This window comes from Balaenoptera ricei, chromosome 18, assembly GCF_028023285.1.
Source record: "Balaenoptera ricei isolate mBalRic1 chromosome 18, mBalRic1.hap2, whole genome shotgun sequence".
Classification (NCBI taxonomy): Eukaryota; Metazoa; Chordata; class Mammalia; order Artiodactyla; family Balaenopteridae; genus Balaenoptera; species Balaenoptera ricei.
In genome coordinates, this window is record NC_082656.1 from 25,846,988 (window position 1) to 25,867,275 (window position 20,288).

At 36.2% G+C, this 20,288-nt stretch overlaps 1 protein-coding gene across 4 annotated transcripts in view; it reads left to right on the plus strand.

Annotated features, from left to right (window-relative positions):
- The window catches only part of ELF1 (E74 like ETS transcription factor 1), a 104,845-nt gene that overhangs the window by 23,553 nt on the left and 61,004 nt on the right, over positions 1-20,288 (plus strand). The window contains exon 1 of one of the 4 annotated variants that reach the window (XM_059902558.1): positions 5,265-5,372. The exons of 2 other annotated variants lie outside the window; for them this stretch is intronic. The gene's annotated coding sequence lies outside the window, so the exon portion shown is untranslated. Of the gene's footprint in view, positions 1-5,264; positions 5,373-11,865; positions 11,884-20,288 lie in introns of those variants that run through there. One more of the 4 variants, XM_059902559.1, reaches the window with a different exon arrangement.

Genomic DNA, 20,288 nt, shown 5'->3' on the forward strand with positions numbered 1-20,288 from the left:
AGTAGGCATGTATCTTCAGAAGTTTCTTTTCGGTAATTCGGAGGTGCATCCCTGGTTACAATCCACTGAAGTAAAAAATATATTGTCTTCAATATTGAATTTTAAATTGCAAGAGATAATTTCATGGTGATATAAAACTTGAGATTGCACTTAGCATATTACCTGGGAGCATTATAAAGAATATAATTATACAGTCAAGTCTTGGTTATTTTTGACAAGAAAGGAAAGTCTAACACCCAAAATAACACCTACAATAGAATCTTGTAACATAGTTACATGAATTCAGCTATATCAAATCATGGGTCAAATCAAACAACCTAAGTGTCCATTGATGTATGAAGGGATAAAGTAGATGTGGTGTATATGTGTATACACACACATACATACAATGGGATACCACTCAGCCATAAAAAAGAATGGAATCTTGCCGTTCATGACAACATGGATGGACCTTGAGGGTATTACGCTGAGTGAAATAAGTCAGACAGACAAATACCATATGATTTCACTTACATGTGGAATCTAAAAAACAAAACAAATGAACAAACAAAACAAAACCAAACTCATAGATACAGAGAACAAATTGGTGGTTGCCAGAGGGGAAGGGGGTTAGAGGGTAAATTAAATGAGTGAAGGAGGTCCAGTTATAAAATAATTAAGTCATGATGATGTGATGGACAGCATGATGACTGTAATCACTAACACTGTATTGCCTTTTTGAAAGTTGCTCAGAGAGTCTTAAAAGTTCTCATCACAAGGAAAAAATTCTATGGTGACAGATGGTAACTAGACTTACTGTGATCATTTTGCAGTGTGTACAATATTGAATCATTACATTGTACACCTGAAACTAATATAAAGTTTTATGTCAATTATAACCTCAGTTTGAAAAAAAAAGGGTGAAAGCATGTCTGTTAAAAATATTTTCAGTGTACAGGTAAAATCCTGATACGCTAAAATTTCCCTTCAATGAACTGGTTGAGAAAAGTTATTCATTCACATCTGAGTTTCTGCTATGTGTTGGACCCTGTCTTAGTGGTAGGAATACAGTAATGAACAAAGCCAGACAAAGCTGTGGCCCCTTTTGCCTTTGGTTTGCCTCTGAAAACACACAGACACTTGACCAGGAGGACGTTCTTATGGATGAGTCTTATAATCTGAAGGGGGAAGGGGAAGGGGGCCTTGGTTTAACAAATCTAGTGATAGATAATAGAGAATTACATTTAAGCTCACATTTGGAAATGCTACACGTTGCTCAGAACCTGGGATTATGCTTTGGAGGTGTTAACATCAACAAAATTAATGCTGTCCCACTGAAAGAGTTATAACACTGAATCTTGGTCTTTAAATTTTTATTTTTATATTTAAATAGTAGGGAAGAGTGATTTTGGTCATTTATCGTTTTAATGGTTTGATCTTTTCTTCTTCCATCTCTGGATGGAAACATGTTAGCTGCAGATCCAGAAAGATTCAAACCATGCCTTTTTCTTAGCCCGGGGTTCCTAGATATGAAACTTAGACTGTTCTGTATTTTCATGTACTAGAAGTTCTCAAATTTGAGTTCAAGAAGACGTAAAAATAAAAGGGAAGAAGAGAGTGCTTGCTTACACAGTAAATTCTTTTCATAAGTTCTATTTTTAAACAAATGAACAGTGTCTTAACTTCAACTGGCATTTAATAAATTCATTCAGTTGACATCTTTCTCAGCTAATAGTTCAAATATAAATGTTGGCAATTCCCCCAGGTGTGACAGCTCTATATTAGGATATATACTGACTTTGATATATTTCTAATTTTAGAAATAAACATACCCACAGTATGTACAGGTGCATTATATTTCCATCACAAGTCTAAGATGCCACATTTTATTTCCAAATTTAGAGACCTAAAGTTTGTCATCCTGAAGTATTTGATACTGGTTGCTTCTACTATGAAGCATAATAATAACAGCTAATGTTTATGAAGTGTTTACTAAGCGCCTAGTACTGTATTGTACATGAACTGGATTTCTTTTTCAAGTCACATTTGTTGAGGTATAGTTTATATACAGTACAATTTGCCCTATTTAGTTATACAGTTTTGCGATTTTTGACATGTACAGGTATTATAACCAATACCACAGTCACCATACAGGATATTTCCATCACCCCAAACAGTTCCCTTGTTCTCCTTTGTAGTCAACCCGTTCCCCTCATTCCCATCCCCTGGCAACCACTGATATAATTTCTGTCTTTTTTGTTTTGCCTTTTCTAGAATGTCATATAAATGGAATCATACAGTACATATTTTGAGTTTGGCTTATTTCACTTAGCCTAATGCTTTTAGAGTCATCCATACTGTATCATCTGTCAGAAGTGTAGAAGTTAATACCTTTTTATTGCTGATAGCATTCCACCGTATGGATGTACCACAATGCGTTCATCTGTTCACCAGTTGGTGGACATTTGCGTTTCCAGTATTTGGTGATAATGAATGAAACTGCTATAAATATTTATGTAGTTTTTTTTTTTTTTAAATAGACACATATTTTCATTTCTCTTGGGTAAATATCTAGGAGTAGGACAGCTGGATTGTAGGATAAGTGTATGTTCAACTTTATAAAGAATTGCTAAACTGCTTTCCGAATAAGCATTCCCACCAACAGTGTGTGAGAGTTGTAGTTGTCCCATATCCTCACCAGCCCTTGGTATTGTTAGTGTTGTTGTTGTTTTTAATCTACTGTAATGGTATGTAGTGGTATTCTGACTTTAATTTGCTCTTCTCTATTGAGTAATGACGTTGAGATCTTTTCTCTGCTTATTTACCATCTGTATCTCTTCTTTGGTGAAGTATCTGTTCAAATAGTTTGACCATTTAAAAAATTGGCTTGTTTTCTTATTTTTGAGTTGTGAAAGTTCTTTATATATTCCAAATAGTAGTATATGAACTGACTTTAATTCTCACAATAATGCTTTGAGTTGGAGGTGGGTACTGTTAGAAGTAATTTCCCAGGATTACACAGCTAATAGGTAGCAGAGCTAGGATTTGAACTCAACCTGTGCTGAACTGTTTGCCAGGTTTTGTTTGTTTGTGTGTTTGTTTTTTTGGTGGAGATTAATTTTTGGGAGCTGTGAATAGAACCAGGATCCAATTCCTGTAGGTGGTAAGATAATGCTTATAGAGACACCCCTGAGCAAAGGGGCAATATATTACAGTAGCAGCTCTGGATTGCCTCTTTGGGAACAACTAAGATGTTTGTTTCTGTTGAAGAGGGGTAATTATTTTTACTTTACAACTCTTACTTCACTTCTACATAGCGGTGGCCAAAAGTACTTTTAAATTACAGTACGAATATCTGCCATTATCAAGTAATAAGGTGCTTGATACAAAAGGATTTTCTCAATAGCAGAAGCGAACCCTTTTATATATCTATATTTCATAAAAAATTTCACGCATTTGATGTTAGTCATTTGTTTTTTAAAAACCTTTATCATAATAATGCTGACTTCTAGGCACTTACTATTTGGTGATATCCTCAGGGAGTATGTAGAACTTACTGACCTTTCAGAGTCAGGGCTTCGGACCCCAGTACTTTTAAAGTTATAGTCCTACTGTTAGATGTTTTTTAAAAATCTTCTTTCATTATCCACTCTGTCACCTGTTGGGTCGACATCATCCTTTCACTAGTCCCTCTTTCACCACTTATAACTTCTAATTCTGATTAGGTGAAAGATAATCAGATTGTTAGGCTTATTTGTGGATATTATCTAAGATAAATTTTAGCTCTGGGAAACGACTTGGGGGATTTTCCAGTGAAAATTTCCTGTGACTGCTCAGAGGACCTTTTTCCTTGGTGTTTGGGTTCCAAGTAGTCATTCTGGATAAATGAGCTCTAAAGCAAGTTAAATATGACATTTGTCAGTAGAAAATGTGATGTATTTTTCTTTTTAGCATAATTTTTATTAATAATTTGTTAAATCGTGGAGATTATTTTAGTAAAAATATTAGTCAAGCAGTGTTCAGTGGCATGGATAAACAGGCACTTAATGAGCAGAAAGTTAGTTCACAATCATTATGTTTTGTAGCAGTTTGTAAAGTTCCTGTCAGTGACAGCTTGTCCCCTCAGCTGTGCCTCTAGTAAGGCAGAATAATTACTTCCAAGTAATTAACTAAAGGAAGAAAACCTTGCTAAATCTTATTTACTTTTTGTAAAAGATAGGATGAAGGCTAGCTAGTGAGTTGCGCTTCTTCATTTCAAGTACTTTTGGAAGTGCTTAATGCTTTCAAGCCATTCTGATCAATTTAAGCTCTTAGAATAAATTAATAAATACTCACCCAGAGGACAGGGTAAGTAGCTGTAGTAATTACCGTTTCCACTGCTTGGGCACATTGTCAGATGTACGATGACTTGGAGAGGAAAACTGCACTGGCCATATGCTTTGTTGACACCCTGGGGCTCACCAGAGCCGTAGCAGGGTGCTTTGCACACGGTTGGCTTTTATGTGTGGACAGTTTTGTTTGGAAGGTAAAGAAAACTGTGGCTATCACTTGGCAGTAGTAGAGTTATGAACCGTGATTGCATTGATAATTTGTTTCAAATAGAGCTTTGTCAAGCTTGCAATTCTATTTAAAATCATTTTGCTATATTGAACTTTAGTTCCTTTCTAACCCTAAGTTTGCTTTTTTATTCTGAAAACCAGGTTAGTAATTCACACTTATTTTTCCACTGAACTTTGAATTTTCTAGTGGATTTTATCTGTTTAGCGAATGTATAAATCTGCATCTGGTATTACAGTGTGCTAGCTTTTCCAGATTATATAGCAATATACCCCTTTTATATAAGAGTTAATGAGTTGCCAGGTTAGACTCAGCAGGCCATTGTTACATTAAAAGCCAGAAAGTTTGCTGTCTCTCTTCCATTCCCTTCCCTACTTTTTTTTTCTTTCATAGTTTTATTTAGTTGCTATATTAAAATAACTTTTAAAAATTGAGATTTTTATTTTTTAAAACAACATACAGGTTTTTCATTTTGCTTCCTTACAGACTCTGATTCTATCTCATTGTTAATTTTAAATTATGGTAATTAACCTGAGCTGAGTAATGGTTTAATCAAGGTAGACCTTGCTCCTTGGCTGTGCCTCTCTCCTTTTTCTACCCCTCTCCCCGTTTTCACCTGTGGATTCGCATGTCTGACCTAGCAGAGTAATTGGGTCCACGGCAACATGGGCGTGCCTCCCTTAGAAACACTCAGTCTCACATATGACTCATAAGCTGAAGCACAGACACCACTTCCCCAATCTACAGGAGCCATTTTAACAGCACAAAACTTGCCGGATTGCTTTTTACTTTCAAGCCCAAAGGACAGTATCTAAAGAGAACGAGACTATTTGAAGGTAACGTGTTAAGATTTTGCGTGTTTGCTTCTGGCTGTTTCCTGAGCCTGATAAACGGAGGGTGGTTCTTACCTGTCGAAGAACAGGGCTGAATGTGTTCTTTAACTCTCTGGAAAAAATGTGTGTAGTCAGTCACATGCCTGATTGAACTTCACTACTAGGGGGAAACAAAGCACTCAAGTTCTGGAAAGTTTTAGATCTTCTTGGTAAAGCATTTTTTATATTTTGTGTGATTTTTTTTCCCCCCATATGACTTGAGAATAAAGGAGATTTTTCTTACTTTCTTTTTCATACTACAAAGCAAACTAGGTCAAATTCTAATTTTTTAAAATGTAATTGTATTTGTGAGGGTACCCTGTAATTTACAATTAAGTAAACTATATTATTCACCTGTGATTTGGGTGTTAAGAAAAGTTCCAAGAGCGAAGATTTTGTTTTGGCGTTTTAGTTAAGGGGAACTTTGGGGACACCTCAGTCATAGGTGTTGCTCATTGACTGTAATGCCCTTTGTAATATCCTTTTTTCTTTCTTTAAAGTAAATGAAATTATACTAAACATTTAATTTTGAAAACTAAATATAAGTTTGAGTAAAATGAATGGTCATTTAGATAACAAGTTAAAGTGATTATTAAATAAAGAGGAAGACAGGCTAGAATGATTCATTTGCTATTAGAAAAAAATAATAAAGTTTTATAATTCACACTGGAAACTTATTCTGAGTAACAGCCTTAGAAGCATAGCTAGTTTCTGAGGAAACGTAGTATTTTGATTTGTGTAAAAAGAAAAAGTAAAGAGTATTAACCTTCTGTCTACACAACTATACTTAAAATTTGCTTGTTTTGAATAAAAAAAAAAAATACCTAGAAAAGGTTGCTTAGTTTTTTCCTGAAATATTTCTCATTATTGAAATTAGGAGATTCTGGTGTGCCTTGAAGTTCTAGGTGCTCTGAGAAGCTGGATGCAGCAGTATATTGCTTACGAAAGTTATTTGTAAAACTAAAATTTGAATGAAAGTAAAATTTGAATATGCAGTGATTCCAAATACAGTTTTTAGAAATAAAATTTGCAAAGTCATTTATTATTGACTGTAATGATATTTAGCTAGTTCTTTGGGAATTCGCTGCTAATAAATTTCTAACTGCTTGAAGGCCTGTCAGATGAAAGTGAAGATTTCTAGGCAGTCAACTATTATTTCTTACTCTTTGAAAGGATTGTTCATATTATCAGATCTCAATTTGTGGTCTTATAAGACAGGCACAAGCAGACATTTTACCAGTTCAGCTCTGAGCCATTTGCTGTCATCTTTGTTTGCATATTGCTGGTTTAGTCAGCTTTTGAGTAAGCAGAGGTTGTATTTACTTCTAGTCTGCTCTGTGTGAAAAATCTAATGAAACTTCTTTGCCTTTCTTTCTCTCTTTTTTTCCTCCCTTCTTTCCTCCCTCCCTCCCTTCCTTTTCTTTCTTTCTTTCTTTCTTTTTTTTTTTTTTTTGAGTTTTTAAAGGCCAGTGACCCACAGAGAAAAATCAAGGGGCACACAAATAAGCAAATAATTAAGATTTTATTTATTAAAGAGAAGTAGAAGAATTTAGTTTCTTAAAATGAAGACATTAGTGTAATTCAAATAAAAATAAATACCAGTCATATATTTCAGTTTCTTATTATGTGGAGAAGACTGAGGTGGGGCTTCAGGGAGAAGGGAGGAAAAAAAAAGCATAGAAGCAAAGGAAGGCCAGTACGACTTATTAGGCAGTCCCCTTCCCATCCCACCCCTTTCCTTTTATAAGGTTGAATATGAGTTTAAAGTGAGTCATCAGAATTAAACTTAGAATTACCAATTTGAAGAACTTAGCGTTAAAAAAGACTGAAGATCATCCAACTGCCTCACTTTTATAGTTGAAGAAGCAGTGGCTCAAAGAGGTCTTGTGACTTGCTCAGGGTTATGTAGTGCTTGATGGCAGGCCTTCTAGCCTGGAGCTGCTCATGCTAGCCCACACCAACAAGTGATGCTTTGTTTGAAATGGTCTGTATTTCCTCAAGAGTAAATAAAACCTTAATTAAGTTGCTTGGTGATCATTTTGGTGATAAGGTATGACCAAATGAATTAACTAATGATTTTGAAAATGTGTTCAAACTAGTTTCCTTTTTCATCAGAGAGAGGATGAGAATTTCTACAACAGCTTTTTTTCACTACTATTAGAATTTTTTCATAGTTGAAGCATTGTGACATTGCATGTTTAAGATGGGCCTAGGGGAGATGGAAATACAAGGACTTGGGAATTTACGTTGAACTTCCAGATACAAAGACAGGTTTATTTCCACTTTAATTTTACCTCATATTCTTTTGGGAGGGCATATACTGTTTAGTATGATACCTTGTTCTATTAAAGTGTGTGTGTTAAACTTTGCATATGTTTACAAAAATCTGGAGGTCTCTAAACTCTAACATAAGTACAATCTTGACTTTAACCTTCCTGTAACTAATAATCTCATTCCATTTGTTGTACCCTACTCTTCTTCTTTGAAAGTTTACTTTACATACCAGGCACTTGATTCTTAGAATCTTCTGGGGAATACAAACTCTTTGTCTATTCACTTTTTGATGTGTTTTATTATGGTGGTTGAAATTTACTTTAGATCTGCCTTTCTTTAGGTCTGAAATTTGGATTTTTAAAATGCTTTGCATATGACTGTTGAATCTTCTAAATTTCCAAGTCCCCTAACCTAATTCAGTGTCAGATTCTCCACAGTGTGGTCGTCATTGTCCTAAGCAACGAACAGGGCACAGAAGGCTAGAAGACCTGGGCTCTCATCTCACAAACTTAGATTCTTACTGGGAAAACGTAGGTGAAATAAGTAAAGAATGGAACCAAACCACTGAGTTGTTAAATTTCGGTTCAGACTGTTTGCCTAGAGGTGAAAGGTGACTGAGGCTTAAAATAGGCAGGAAAGTCTGAGTCTTTAGGAATTATGAGTATTGAAGAATGAATAGCATTTGTGTAGGTTAAGGAGAGTGTCTTCAATAAGAATAAGAATATAAGCTCTTAGCGAGCAGAGATGTTTTATTCTATTTCTTCATCTTTTTCAACCTTTGACAGAGTATCAAGCACAAGTGTATAGGCCGGTGTTATTTGCTGCACTAAACCCTTGGCTGCTCAGTTGGGCAGGTCCTGTTAAAGTTAGTGGTAGCAAATCTTTAAAGGGCATGTGGCCTTCAACTTAATCTCTGATGCCTACACATTGTAACCAAAGAAGTAATTAACACCTGCCTGGTAGTATACTACCTTTAAAGTAGTAATTTTTGACCTTTGGTGTAACAGAGAATCACCTGGCTTCAACTTAGAGATTTTGGTTCCTTAGGCCCCGGGGTTTGACTTATCCATCTGCAATTTTAATAAGTACTCTAGATGACTGCGATGCACGGGCTGCCACACTTTCTTGGAGAGTTTGCAGGCTTAAGAGCTGTGAAGAGTGATTAATGAGTTACTTAGCATTTTAATATCTGAATTTTTAAGGAACAATGGTATTTTGAAGCCCACGGCCTCTAGTAAGTAAGAAAAGTCACTAGAACTTATTTAGCCTCGTCTCCCTACCCTGGTTATCCCTTCCTCTGTTCCAGTTTTTTGCTGTGGTATATTTTTCAACTTTGTGGCTCTCCCTGTTTCCTTTTCTCTAATTCTACTTTTTCTCCTCCGGCTCCCCATTCACTACCATCTTGACCACAATATATAATTAAACTAATTATTTTTGTTTTTCAGGTATAATTAGCCTCTTCTTTATCTCTCAGCGAACCATCACACTCTCTCCAATGTTAGTTTTTTTTTTAGTCCCCTTTGGTGCTTCATGGTATCTCTCCATTCTGTTTTTCTTGGGTTAGAGCAAAAACAGCCCCTTCCTGATTTAGGGTAGCATTATAGTCTTAGAAAACCCTTCTCTCCTGGGAAATACACTATTAGTGTTTGTAATTGAGTCTGGGAGGGAGTAACTTTTTTTTACGGTATGAGTTTCTTTGGACATTTAACTGCATAGTTGATTGCATATTTGTAGGCTTTGCATTACATTACATCTTGTCTAATGGGACATAGGTGTTCACAGACTCTCATAGAAATGGGAAGAAGAGTCCCATGAGTTGAATGGTCTGAATATAATTTTGCTACCATCAGTTGGCCAGAATATTTTGCTCCTTTGCTTAGGAGCTGCTTCATATAAATGGTAGGAATTAAATTAGTAATATCATTGAGTCAACCTAAATGATTAGGGCAGTTTTCAACTGTCTGAGCAATCTTTCTCCCATTAGTAGAAGAGGAACTCCTAAAGAGAAAGTTATTTGTCACTTCTGTCTTTGTGTCTTGTCAGACGATCTGTATACTAGAGTAAAAGTGGCTATTGAGCTATACTACAAATGTGTAGGCACCCCACCCTTTTTGAAAAAAATAACTCCTGGGCTGTTTGCTTTGTTGGTAGAGGGGATAAATTATGCAGCTGAGCTTTGGCTGAACAAATTTCTGTGCAGAAGCATTTTGATTTCCTTCTCTTCCAGTAAATAAGTATCTGAATTAATATTGTCCTCATCATCAGAAAACTGTTCCTAAACTTCTCTTTTCACTTTCATTCTCTTACCGCTGTAGGAATTCAGAGCTCTTCTTTCATTTGCCTTTTAATGCTGAGTAGCAGGGTATCAGCTCTTTTTTTTTTTGTTTTTTTTAATTAGTTGTAAATCTTATTTTATTTATTTATTTATTTATTTGTTTATTTATTTATTTATTTCTGTGTTGGGTCTTCGTTTCTGTGCTAGGGCTTTCTCTAGTTGTGGCAAGTGGGGGCCACTCTTCATCACGGTGTGCGGGCCTCTCACTATCGCGGCCTCTCTTGCGGAGCACAGGCTCCAGACGCGCAGGCTCAGCAATTGTGGCTCACGGGCCTAGTCGCTCCGTGGCATGTGGGATCTTCCCAGACCAGGGCTCGAACCCATGTCCCCTACATTGGCAGGCAGATTCTCAACCACTGCGCCACCAGGGAAGCTCTCAGCTCTTTTTTATCTCCATATTTTGTAACTTGAGATTGGTTGCCAGCATCAAAACAAACCAAAAAAAAAGCACAACAGTAAACAATATGAATGCCTTCTGGAGTTTTTATGAAAATTGATTTAATAATTTTTATATTAAAAAGCTATCAAAATGATGCACATTTTTAAAAATCTAATAAAAAGCCTTTAGTGTAAAGCAGCCTCTCTACCCCTTCCCACTCTCAGTCCTGCTGCCTAAAGGCAACCACTTATACAAGTTTTTGGTTTTTTGGTTTTTCAAATTTGTATTTTCTTGGATCTATCCTTTTCCAGTCTTCTACCCCATGGAATAGAAAGTTCTTCAAGGTAGCAGGAACCAGTGTGACTGTACATGATGTAAAGTCATGTAAAGTTCATTTTCTGTGTGATAGATGCTCAGTAATACAGTGGTCATTGTATTTGTGCAGAGTTGTATGGTACAGTTTTACAAATCTAAATTAAAGAAAATTGGTTATTTTCTGTGTTTTAGAAAACAGCCCTGTAAACAGTGAAACTAGAAAATTTTACAATAAAACTATAAAAATGAGGTGTTGATTTAATAACTGTTAGTTTATGTGCATCTTATTTTTTATACCAAAATACTGAATGGAAGCTGAGTATTGGAGCAATTCATTATTCTTTTTTCTTTAAAACTGAAATGTGCATGTAGGGGAACGTATAAAACGTATACAGTTTAAATGTAATTACATAGTGTTTACCCATGTCACAACAGAAATAGAGCATGTTTATTAAGATAGAAATCCCCCAGCTGGACTTTCCTGGTGGTCTAGTGGTTAAGACTCCCTGCTCCCAATGCAACTGGCCCAGGTTCGATCCCTGGTCGGGGAACTAGATCCCTCAGGCCTCAACTAAAGATCCCGCATGCGGCAACGAAGATCCCGAGTGCCACAACTAAGACCCGGTGCAGCCAAAGAAAGAAAGAAAGAAAGAAATATTTAAAAAGAAAAAAAGAAATCCCCCACTCTGCCCATGTTTGTTTCTCCTTAAAAATAACTATTATCCTGATTTTTGTGATAAGCTTTTCTTTATAGTTTTACCCCTTTGAACTTTATTTAAATGGATCACACCATATATATTCTATAGTGACTTGCTTCTTTCGTTTAACTCTATGAGCTTTATCTTACTTAATTTTAATTGCAGTGTAGTATTGCATTGTCTGTATCGGAATGTATTTATTCTTTCTTGTTGATGGCAGTAGATTGTTTCCAGTTTGGGAACACTCTTGCACATAATTCTTGGAGCATACGTGCAAGAGCATATGTGAAGAGTTTACAAAGAGTATGGAGAGAATGAATATTTAAGATACTTTAGAGTTTTTCATTATCTTTCCTAGGAACAGATGCCTGCTATTGATGCCTTCCTACCCATTCAGCATCTTACTATGGTGTTTTGCCCTGGGGACTAAAATCTTCCAGGACCCTAAACAAATGGGCAGTTGATGCCTTTAGAGTAAGTTGCAAACATTAGTATATTTGACCACTAAACACTAAGCAGTTTAGCATGCCTGTCATTTATTAACTAGAGTTTAATTAGTTCAAACATAATTTTGAATAAAAAACAAATTTTGATAGAATAGATACATTATAATCCCTATTACGTACATAAAAACAATATTATTATGGATATGTATGAAATAAAGGTATAAAATATAGACAGTTGGGGCAACATCAATTTTAGAATAGTCGGAGGAGATTGGTGAGGGATATATAGAAGGCTTTAACTATATTTGACTTTTTTATTCTTAAGAATCTGAAACAAAGTATGGAAAAGTGTTAATGTAATGTGAAGCCGGGTGATGGTTATGTCAATGTATTCTTTCTTTGGTTGAACTATTTCATAGTAAATTGTGCTATATAAGGGGTAGTTTATTTTTGCCCCACATTTATACATAACTGAGAAATAATGTTTAATTTGATGAGGAGTAGAAGTTGATTTAAAAAAAAAAAGTGGTGAATAAACTCTACATCAGTTAAAAAAAAATCACCATTTCAGTGAAGGAGATTAGGTAGATTCAGAATTAAGTTATAATAAGACCGTGTATCTGTCCCACATAACTAACAAGATGGCTCTAGGCATACTTCTTTTTTTAATAAATTTATTTTATTTATTTATTTTTGTTTTTGGCTGCGTTGGCTCTTCATTGCTGCGCGCAGGCTTTCTCTAGTTGCAGCGAGCGAGGGCTACTCTTCTCTGCAGTGCGCAGACTTCTCATTGCTTGGCTTCTCTTGTGGCGGAGCATGGGCTCTAGGCGCGCAGGCTCAGTAGTTGTGGCGCACAGGCTTAGTTGCTCCATGGCATGTGGAATCTTCCCGGACCAGGGCTCAAACCCACGTCCCCTGAATTGGCAGGCAGATTCTTAACCACTGTGCCCCCAGGGAGGTCCTCTAGGCATACTTCTGATGAGTAAATGATAATTTCCAGTTGAGATCCATTGGAGCTATAGTTTGTTAGAAATACTTTAGTCTTTAGAATCATCACACATTCAAATATTTTTCAAAAACACATTTTAGAACAAAGATTCATAAAACATAATTGATATAGTATTAATTGACACTGATAAACTTTTAAGTAGCTAAAACCCCAAATTAGACTTTTACATCTAACCAGATTTATTGCCATAATTAGTGTTTCATCTTGCTTCCTGATATGGGTGTCATCTTGTTTCCTTAAAATCCTTACTATAATGATAGTAATTCCTGCATCTTTAGTGACTTTTTTTGTTATAAACTTGATATGGAATCTTTATATAAGATTTCCAAAATTTAATAATGTAAATGTGGGAGTTGCTATAAAAAGGGAAACATAGATCTTAATCCAGTGTTTTGCTTTTGCAGTCATCCCTTGGCTCTCGTTTTTGAGCTCTTTTTCACAGTGTCCGTGTAAGTAGTGGCAGGGACAAAGAGGAAAAAATGGAAGTAGAAATGATAGGATTTTATAGTTGGAAGGGTTCTTAAAAGTCATGCAATTCAGGGGTCTCCTGGATTTTTTTTTTTATTATTATATTCCTTTTCATCCTATATAATTTATTGATTTCATTCAACAATTATTTATTGTCTGTTAGGGAGAATTCTTGATGCTGGAGAATACAGCAGCCAGAGATTTTCTTATGGCAATTTAGAACATATCCATGCTGATGGAAGCAATGCCATATTTTGTGTTTTTGGCCGCACTGTGTGGCATGTGGAATCTTAGTTTCCGGATCAGGGATTGAACCCGTGCCCCCTGCGTTGGAAGTGCAGGGTCTTAACCACTGGACTGCCAGGGAAGTCCCCAATGCTGTGTTGGTGGCAGTGTGTAGCCTGCACCTTTTAGGCAAGTTAGAAGAGGTTAGACCGCCAAGCTTCTTGTTTAGATCTCTACATATGCCATTCCTAAGGTGGGCTATAGCCTTTGTTCTGCAGAAGGTCAGAACACTTTGTGAGAGGCATCACTGAAGATGGGCTGCTTTTTGCATCTTAGATATTTCTGTTTGTTATAATGGAAGCCTAATAATCATGATTTATCTTTCTTTGGTAATAATATTTTTCTAAGCACTGAGTCCTAGCGAATGTTTAAAATTCCTTTCCAAGTAACCTTTGTGTTTATTTAGAATTTTATGTCTTAAAGAAGCTTGTTAAAGTATGCTGGAAGAATATATACAGTATTATACTATTTATATAAGGTTAAATATATACCACACAAAACACATATTAAAGCATAAAGAAAAAGAATGTGAAGATTTTAGATTTAAATTAGAATAATCAGAATTAATGTTATATGTGTTTTAGTTTGAGAGACAGTTCATATTTAGAAACAGAAGATTTGTGTAAGTTATTTGTTTATTCAGAACGTTTTATGGCATGAACTGTTAAGCTGGGTGTTATATTTGATCCTTTCGTCTTTGGATCAGAGACAAATATGTGGGCTGTTATAGGATCATTTATAACCTGTTAGTCTTCCGAATAAACTGAAAGGAAGGTGCACTGTTCGTCTGCACTTGGAAGAATAGAACAGCTGCTCACCATGGTTAGCGTATTTGATTGTTGAGAAGTGGTAGACGCCAGGTTCTCTGCAGATGTCCTGAGACTTTTCTGACCATTTTCGGGTGGTTTGACCCAAGCATCAGAGCCAGAGGCTGTGGGAAGGGAGCTAACGTGTAAGGAAATGGACAATTCCCTTAAGGTTCAGGGAGCATTTATTCCCTAGATACTGGGGACAGTTGAGGGTAATACATTTACAAGTAAGAGCAGAAATATACTAAAGATATGCTAGGAAGGCACTGGTAACTCTTACACCATTGAAAAGAATGAACTAGATATATTCATTGAAAAATACTGAATAAAAATGAAATTGTTTTCCAAGATACTCATTTAAGAAATGTTACTTGCTTTAGGAACATGGTGCCATGCTTAAAGCTGATTATTACATGTATATTAAATTCTCTTTAGGAAAGAAAGACCATAAGATGAGCTTACTTGCAGTAAAATATTGAGTCATTGTGGACATTGACCTAGAGACAAATAGCACTATAGCCTGGTGAAATTGTAGTTGTGGTAGCTTATAGCTTAGGTAAGAATTGACCAATGGAGAAGGTGGCTGTATTGTGCCCAAGTTTTTATGGAATATGACGCATATGAGTGATGAATTGAGGTGATTCTTAGGAATTATTAGTTGGGGAGGCAGCTAGGCATGATGAAAAGTGAGCATCTCTGTGTTAGTTGTAATTAATTGCAAGCTTGCTTAAAATGACTTAAAACAGTAATAAGTATTCACCTGTTGGGAATGGAGTTCTGTTTGCTTTGTGTATAGTTGGTGAACATATGTGAATAAATAATGTGAGCCATGTTTTGGATATACTGAGAAGAGAGCAAGGGAGTGGAGATAGTTTGATTGGGGGTGAACACAAATTGTAATCTGGAAGAAGTGCTCACAAGAAGCCATGGTAAAAATGACCAGAGATCAAAGAGGCAAGGTGTCTGTCCTGCTGTTTTGAGTCAGTTGTTCAAAGTTTGTTTTGTTTTTTGTTTTGTTTTTGGTGGTAGTTATCTTTTTTGAGAGGTGAAGGAGGGTGGGGAGAGCGTCTTCTGTCTAGGTGGTCACATGCTATTTATCTAACCAGTTGGGTAAAACAGTTTGGGGGCTGTTCTGTTGTTCAGAGACTTGATTTTTTTACTCACTCATTGTGGTTTTCAAGTCTTAATTTGTAAGGTACTTACTCCTAAGAACACATCTTAAGAAATCTATTAATAACGAGTCTTCATGTGTGTAATGAACTTAGATCCCAACCTCAGAATACCTTTTTAATTGTTCTGTTTTCATAAACACTCTTTACCAATTCTATCTTATGCTTCTGACACCAGGCTTTGATACCTTTTCACATAAACTATGGGACTATTTATAAAACAAGACATAAAGATGTAGCAGAGAAGGCAGGAAATACTTGACGTTTGTATGCCATATCTTGTTCTCTGCTTCCTGTCAGTTAAACCACGATGAGAGGAACAGAGACACAGATGTACAATTGCTGCTCTAATTAGGGAGACCCATTAGGGAGACCAGTTAGGTATAAAGCTTGTTTCATTAAACTTTTGTCACTTGTTGATTCTAGGCATGTTGTAGGCTTGTTTTGTATTATATGGGTTGTAGGGATCACAATTAGATGTTTGATATAGAAAATATAAAATGTGTTTACTTTTGTGAAATTTTTATAGGTCATAAAAGACTGGCATTCAAATTTGTGTCTATGGTATACATGCAATATGAAATGATAAGCTAATATGTTGGTCTCAAAATTTTGACAAGCATTAATTTATTTTTGTATTTTGGTCTATCAGTATTCTTTAAAACTTTTAGAGCACTTTATGGATTACAAAGTAAAATCTTACTAGGTACAACTTTAAGATGATGAAAGGAAGGCCACAGAGGTTGACTTATCCAAGAAAATAAAGTTGGTAAATGGCAGGACTAGGATTTGGATACAGGTCTTCTGATGCTAAATCTTGTGTCCTTTTAGGAAAAGGTTTGTTTTCATTAAATTACTATCTTACCTATTATTCAGTGATTTAACCTTTTAGGTTTACCTTAGCTTCTTCTATCTGGAATGTCCCCCCAGCAAATAATTACTGAATAATATGGGAGAATAAGCTTTGTAGCCACTTCTGCTATATCTTTTGTCTTAGCTGAAAGACTGATTGCCCATAGTGTCTTAGCTGATAGACTGATTGCCCATAGTGTCTTAGCTGATAGACTGATTGCCCATAGTGTCATAGTGTTTCTTTCCTGTCCTTCTCCCTTACCCACTGGTGTCTGGGAAATAGGTCCATAGTGAGCACTTGTGAAATAAATAAAAGAATGTAGATAGTACTGATATGATTTCTGAAGGCCATCTAGTATATAGGAAAAGATAATACAGGGAGAATTTTCTCTTCTTCCTTGAAGTGTTTATATTTGTGAAGGGAATGCTTTAAAAAAGTTCCAATAAACTTTTTAGTTGTTGTTAAATTTCAATTAACTCAAAGTCAAATTAAAAATTAAAGTGAAATAGAGGCCCTGAGGTTTGCCTGGAAGAAGTCAGCCATTGGATTTAGCTGTATCTATTTTCACCTCAAATTTTCCCTTCCCCTCTCCTTATGTGCCTACAGATTGTCTGAAAGGTAAGAAATTCTCCCACAACTCTTACTGTCCACTTCGAGTGGGAGAGGTCGCGTTTTCTGTGTCTAGTTGCCAGGGATTGAGAGGTAGCTGGGAGTTAGACATGGGAGGAGAGGGCCAGAGTTTCTGTTCATGGGTTGTAAGATAACTGTATTGCCTGACAATCTCACATTTTTAAAGCAGAATATTTTGAGGGGGAACATCAAGATCACTAGATTAGAAGCCCTTCGAAGGCAGAAGTTTTGGTCTGTTTTGTTCTGTGCTGTATTCCTGCCACCTAGAACAGAGTCTGACATGTTGTAGGTACTCAGTGGAGTGTGTGAATGGATGAGTGAGCGTGAGCTGAAGTCAGACGTGCTCAAACTCTCTCTGAGCATCTTGAGTGTTCCTTTGACAAATATTTATCATGGGCCGTCTGTGTAAGCTGTGGGAGTATGGTGGTGACCATGACAAAGTCCTTTTGCCCTTATTTGGTTGGCTCTGTCAATGCATGGTTATTACTGATATGAAGATTAAATGACAGATGTAGCAACATACTGTAGCATAAGGCCTGGCACATGTAAATAGTAGCTGTTATTTTCTTCTTATTATTTATTTCTAATTTGTTATCATCTCTTTCTTAAATTCCTTGAGGATAAGTGTCATGGTTTTTTTGTATCTGTGCAAAAACATCAGTAGTTGTAGAGATGTTTAAGAATTACGTAAAGTAGTATATGTGTCCTGCTTTATAAATTGTAAAAGCACTTATTAGACACTAAGATATTACCAACAAATGATAATGTAAATGGACCTTTTGGGCTATTGTACAATTTCTGGATGTGTCTTCATGTTAAAGTATTTTAAAAAATCTAATAAGTGCCTGTTATATCTACTAAAGCAACTTTGAATTCTTGAACTCCCAAAGAGTAAGGCAAAGCCATAAAGCAGAAAATACCTCTAACAAAGAGCAAGTTTAACGCAGCTAGACGTTTTTACAGGAGTGTCTCTCTTTTAAACATCACCCTGGAAGGAAGTAAAGATTCATTGAAAGTTGGTGATAGAAGTCTCTATTAAGTGACTAAGAAACTTTCATCTGTCATGGATATCATATCCTTCTTCACTAACTGAATCAGCATCATCTTTTCAAAATATTTAATACTAAATGGCAATATACAATCATCCATAGATGCAGTGAGTTCATATATTTCAAAGTTTCACTGGTATCCAAATGGATGTAGGACAATTTTGATGTTCAATTGAATAACTTGTAAGAAAGGTTATATCGTAATAAGTCATATCTTTTTGAAAATTTTATTTTCCTGTTTCTCCCTTCTTCCAATCCTTAGGCAGAGAACAAAAAGTTGAAGTAAACTAGTGGTTTTTGTTTGTTTTAAATAATTTCCCCACACCCTGGGTAGTTTAAAAACCATTGTTGAGAATCTCTATTACAAGTAATTAATGAAGAATTTAAGGAGGACAGTATACACATCAGTGGCTAGAAGTTATCAGTGTAGCAGTCAAGCTATGGAATGTTTGTTTAAACTGTCCTCATCATTTTTAGATGGTAGTTACCAGATCCCACTTGCACTGGGCTTTGTAATCTTGGGACCACACTCTGTTGTTGCAACCGGATATGAAAACCTCCAGGAACTTTCCACTTCTTCTTTCCAAATCAAGCCTAAATTCCACTGCCTGACTTTCAAGACCCTCCATAATTGGTTTTGCTTTGCTTATTTAACCGCATTTTCTACTAGTTCCCATTGTCAACTCTTAGCTCTGGTCAGGCTGTTAACTATCTCCGAACTTACTTTGGTTGGTTTTGATTCTCTTTATTCTTCTGTGTCTCAGCCTTCTCTCTCTCTCTCTCACACACACATACACACGTGCGCACACACATGCACATATGTACACATGTATGCACGCATAAGCAAACATGCACATACACACACTATACTGTCTTTCCCTTTCCCTGTGGTCTCTCCACATCCTACGTCACTTTAAGGTTGAGTTTAAGTCCTTTATTGTCTAAAGTGTTTCCTTGATCCATTTGACCATCCCCTCTTCTGAAATGCTGCAGTATTGATCAACTTTATTAGCGTTTAATTAAATGCTAACTTTTGGTGTTCAGTTGTTTTCTCTCGGTCTTGTTTCCTGAACTAGATTGTAAGCTTCACAGGAACAAGCCCATGCAGTATCTCTTTGTCTTTCCCACAGTACTGAGCTTAGGGGAAGTTCACTAAATATTCACCAATTTTTTTTTACCACCAAGTCAATCAGTAGACCATGGTTTCTTCTGAAAATGGATGTTGTGGAAGGCCTAAAAATTGAACTGTTCTGTATTATAAATCTTTTTTTTTTTTGCCACACCATGCAGCTTGTGGGATCTTAGTTCCCCGACCAGGGATCAAACCCGTGCCCTCGGCAGCAAAAGCACGGAGTCCTAACCACTGGACTGCCAGGGAATTCCCTGTATTATAAATCTTTATATTACTTGTGAATGATATTTAAAGTTTGCTTCAACTTAAGGTATGTACAATGGGAAAATATAAAGTTACATGTGTAATTTATACTAAGCCCGTGCCCTTCCACTTTCTCATCTCTCATCTTGTGGTTTTACTGCTTCTAGTTTTTTTGGTGTCATTGAGTTTAGCATCTTAGGTGAGAGCCAGGTAGTTACGAGGATGATTGTAGGAAGAATCCCATTTTAAGGATCTTGCCATGGAGCGCCAGAATCGTTTGATTATATCCAAACTTATTTAAACTACTTTCTATTATTTAAAGAAGAAAAGGTGTATGCTATGAAATTGGGGATATTCTCACACATAGTGAGCAGGAATTTTTGTGCACAAGGATCTTTGAGTCCATCAAACTTGTTGGTGACTTGGGAAAAGGTGAAAATGCTTTGCATCTCTAGAGTTTATATCCTGAAGTCTGGTCCCACTGTGACTTGGAAGAGGCCCCTAAAATGCCACAGGTATAAAAGGGTATGATCACCAAAGAAGATGTGGAGAGATCTGGATTGAGCCTATCATTCAGCACAGATGAAGCCTGGGAAAGGGTAGTACATACAGGGCTGGGGGGAATTAGGGCAGGGCTGACTTTGGCTTCTTTAATTCGGGGGTGGGGTAAGGGGGCCATGAGAGACTATAAAATGCGGAAATGCTGGTGTACCTATTTTTGAGATGGGAGTGAAGAGTAGTAAAAAAATTGTGACCGAGGTGTCGTTTGAAACTTGGTCCGTGGAC